Raw genomic sequence first — 4,630 nt, 5'->3', positions numbered from 1 at the left:
ATACTGAAGTCCCAAAGAACCAAATACAATCCTGAAAAGAATATTCTAGGGTTTTTTTAAAAAAAATTCACATAAGTTGTACGAATAATAAAAGAATGCATTTTTTTTATTCTGGCCCAGAACAAAACGTCATCAGGTATTAATTAAAGCTTTCATCGCACTTTCTCCGTGTGCTCTGCCATTCGTAATCCCCGCTTTTCCCTTGGGTTTTCGGCGGCTCCCTTGCATGGAAAGGTACGATGATGGGGAAAGCAGAGGTTTTGATGGTGTGCAATTTCCCCGCAAGCGCGCGACTCTCTACGCCTAAGACTAGTACTAGTTACGCAAGGACTGGCAACAACTGGCCAGCGATAACTTAATCAAAAAGAAAGAATGTTTCGTCGAGACTCTGCCTTGATAACTACTTAGACAACGTTGCCTTTTGGCATGAAGATGAACGGATCGTGGCATTCCAGAACTTTAAAAAAAGCTTAAGAATATTTGGAAAATTCCCATTTGTGTTGATACACTCCATACGGGTTCACGTAGGCTCCGTATAAACAAGGGAAATGCAAAGTTGTAGCATAAGAAAGCGTGCAAAAGGTGTCGTTTGTTAAAAATTCGTGACGTATTTGTTTAGCTGATTGGTCTAATCCTATTTTGCATATTCATGATAACTTTTGCTGATCTGAGGTGCTTGTTTGTCATTTTGAGATGTTTGCCGTCGGAGTAAGATATGCACCCTCACGTTCCTTCTACACTAGAAGCAAATTCTTACTTTGAGGAAAAAATGGCGTCGAAAGCACGGTTTGGGGAAGAGAAGTCGGTTGACAGCCAGTTCTGCCGATGGTTAGTATCAATTTCTTTGCATTCTACTTTCACAAGTAATATTTCAACCACGTGCTCTCGCCGGACTCGGTTTACATTTCGTGTGAAACTTCAGAACAACCGTATGGTAGTTAAGTAACCGAGTAAAAAATACATTAGAAGCAGTAGTTCAGGAACCATACGCGACGCTAAAGTTGTTAGCGGTTCTTTCCTACGAGAGTTTGGCTTTCTTCATGAAAGTGTAGTTTCTTTGTCAAACTTTGTTTTGTACTTGTCAACGCGCACTCTTGCTTAACAATTCCCTGTGAATTCTTTACTCTTCGTTTACTTGTTTGTTTCTACACTTGGGTTTGTTCCTTGAGTAATTTTATCTATTCTATTTTCAGGGAGTAAACGACTGAAGACAGGAAAATCAGGAAAACACAAGGAGATCAAAAGGATTTAAGCAGGGAGGATGAAGACAAAGTTAAGAACAGCATTTGAGAATTTGGTTACATTGAAATCTCTCCGATAAGAAGTGGCAGTCTGAACTATGAAAGAAGATATAATAGTGTTCAAAATCGGTTTGTTTGTCCAAAGTTGTATTTTTTTTCTCGGCTGAAATATTTGCATTGAAGTGACATTAGGGCGCGAAAAAAAATTAATTCGAGAGTGATTGTTAATTAACCCTGCCACTTTTGAAGGAAAGGTTTCTACTGCTTTCGAGCTTCGTTTTGTTCATGTTTTCAAGTTATGGGGAGTTTTAATTTTTTGCTCGAGCGATCATCGTGATTAATAAATTATATTTTATCGGTTCGGCATTTGCATGCTTTACTACGTGTATCTTTTCAAAGTCGAGTATTATTTTTTTCTGAAAATTCCAAATAGTTGTACAAACGCTCAACTCTCCTAAGTTTGAAAACCTGTTACTAGGCGATGACCTTTGTAGAGTATGTTAAGGTGGCACTGCACGTTGAAATCAAACCGTCGGAGCAACTAATGTTTACGTGATCATGTCAATCATAATAGCAAATTCTGTTTTGACGTAACTTTGACAAACAATTCCACGATAAACATTTAATTTGTCTGGTTCTCCAAAATCGCATTCAGGACTAAGTTTTATGAAGGGCAAGTTTCAATTTATAATTTGAATTGTCTGTTGGAGGGCAATTCCCTTGCTCAACAACAAGATTAAATGACTGGTCGTGGAAAATTGTTTCAGTGGATAGAATTATTTCTACTTTTAAAATTTTGGCATTTTCAGATGCGAAATTAATGAAGTGTCTCTATCGATTCTTCGATTTGCAGCCGAATAGACGTGAACGTAACGTTAATACTTTTTTCCCCTTTTTCCAAACATTCACGCGAATTAATTCATCTGATGTGAATTGTGTAAGTTAAAAGTGCAATTTCAGTCTGGGTCAAAATTAGTTATTTAATGTAACAAATGATCTGAAAATGCTGCAGCATGTATTGAAGTTAATTAAAAGTGTTCAGATAACTATGAAACAATTTCTATCGTTTCTTTCTTCGTCATTTGAAATTATGAAATATCTCAAATTATTCCAGGAATCGTTAACGATTCGCCTTTTGTAAATCTGAATTTCTTCGCAACTTAATTCAAGTTAATTTCTGAATATTTCAAACATTTGTTGACATGATCACAACATATTATTTTAAAATTTTTTATTCGTTGTTCCGCTCGTGTTTCTTTTTTCTTATTTTTTTTTTCGTGTCATTTGACATTTATCGCGTATTGACATGCAGAGCCACCTTGAAAATAAGTAATTCTAGAGGAGGATATTGGGTTTCTGAATTGATCTTCGTTTCCTGAAATACTAGATTTATCGGCAGATATTCTTTTATACATTTCTGTACGGAAAACTTTCGGTTTATATCGTTACATCGGAAGGGGATTAAGCGCAAAAAGGTCAATCAGAAACCAAATATATCCTCTTGTTTAACTTTCAGCGAGGCTGTAATGAATTATGTCTGGTATCAAGCAACTCGTTCAAAAAAATGTTGGTCTAATTGTCTGTTTTTTTCAAATTGGTTTGGCTTTCATATTTATACTATCTGATATATTGAGTTTGAGAAACGTAGCTTCAATTGCGTGAATATTCTAAAACGTTAAAGCTACTATTTGGAGTGATGACCATTTTTTACCAAAATTATTCACGAATAGATTTGATGATTTTCAAAAATTAGAAGCTCCAAATGATTGTGCTTTCGTCTGCAACTGACAGACATTTTTACTAAAAGTATTCCTATTACATCTTGATTTTCAACAGTTATAGCTCCAATTGTCTGATCCTTCTAAAATTTTAATTATTGCTATCGTTTGCTACGGACAAACATTTACCAAACAGTTGCTTCTAGCTCTATTGCTTTTCAAAGCTGTAGTTTCAATTGCCTCATTCTTCTAAAATGTTACTGCTTTCGTTCGCAAATGACAGAGATTTAATAAAACATTTATAACAAAAGCCATAGGATACCGGTATATAGTGGAACATTTTGAAGCTTGATAACCTGACATTATTCTTTAACACCTCGCTGGAAGTAATTTCTAGAAGATAACGAAGCAAGCCATGAACATTTTGTTAAATTGGCCTATAATTTGTCGGGTTTTGCTTTTTCATCTCGGCTAAAAGTGACGGAAGCTCTAAAATTTCTCTAACGCTAGGACTGGATTGAAGTTTTCGCGGTTTTTGTATTTTTTCGTAAGAGTTACCGGATTCATGGCTTGCCTTTGCTATCTTCTTGAAATATATTGCTGATGATATCACGTTAAATAGCTAAGCTGTGAATGACGGACAGCTAGAAATTTATAAACAGAGATGAGACGAGACATTTAAAATATCTGCAACTTCAACGTTTCTGCACAACATTCGAGAAGGTGGCGACATTTTAGAATCGCTATAATTAAGAGAGTTTATGTAGTTGAGGAGCAAGTTACCCGGCTATATAAACTTCTTAAATATTTCGATTTTGAAATGTTTTTATCTTCTCTATGTTTTGTAGAAACGTTGCAGCTGTAGAAATTTTAACTTGCTTTTCTCAAATCTGTAAATAGGTCCCTAGCTGCTCGTCGTTTTACGGTTGACTATTTAACAAGATATCATCATGGAATATACCATCTTGAACACAAACAATATTTACCAGATTCAAAATCTTAGTTTTTTGAAAAACTCTAGTGATTGGAGACAGATTTTTTCGTTAGTTTGTGTTCAACATGGTATATGTTGATTTTTGTTTGGCGGGAAAAGTTACAGGGGGTACCCCATTAAAATTTTTGTCAAAAAAGTTGTCAGGGGAAACGCTGTGCAAATTTTTTCCAATTTTCCCGCCAAAAGTCTTAGTATATATAGGGCAACTTTTTTGTTGACACCTTTGTAATTAATTGAATTGAATTTCAATAAACTAATTAAACAATACTTGTGAGTTATTGACTTGTCATTATTTAATTAGAATTATGTGTCAATAAAAGAAACAAAAGAAAACAAAACAAGTTTGAGAGTTGTATTTATTACTTTTATTGAGTGGATGAAATAATACTTCATTGAATAACAGTTAAAAGTAATAATAATACACACTAATTAAAAAATATTATAAGATAACATAATTAAAAAGAAATTGGCGCATGCGTATTTCAGGCGCCCGTATTTTTTCTAAGTTTTTTGGCGGGAAAATAAAAATTTTCAACAAGGTTGACACAGAAAAATACAAAAAAAAAAAAAAAATGGCGCATGCGTATTTTAAGCGCCCGTATTTTTTCTAAGTTTTTTGGCGGGAAAATTTTAAATTTTGACATGGGTTACCCTAAGAGTAAATTTAGGCAGTCAAG

At 34.5% G+C, this 4,630-nt stretch overlaps 1 long non-coding RNA gene across 1 annotated transcript; it reads left to right on the top strand.

Annotated features, from left to right (window-relative positions):
- The first annotated feature begins 665 nt into the window (after window positions 1-665).
- LOC149102684 (uncharacterized) lies at window positions 666-4,419 on the top strand. Its single transcript, XR_016201965.1, has 2 exons — window positions 666-828; window positions 1,194-4,419. It is a non-coding gene; the product is annotated as an uncharacterized LOC149102684 (long non-coding RNA).
- Window positions 4,420-4,630: the final 211 nt, after the last annotated feature.

Source organism: Orbicella faveolata, unplaced genomic scaffold, assembly GCF_042242905.1.
Source record: "Orbicella faveolata isolate gen_17 unplaced genomic scaffold, um_ofav_v1 contig_35, whole genome shotgun sequence".
NCBI lineage: Eukaryota > Metazoa > Cnidaria > Anthozoa > Scleractinia > Merulinidae > Orbicella > Orbicella faveolata.
The sequence above is the reverse complement of the archived record's forward strand: the minus strand, read 5'-3'. Positions and strand labels throughout refer to the sequence as shown.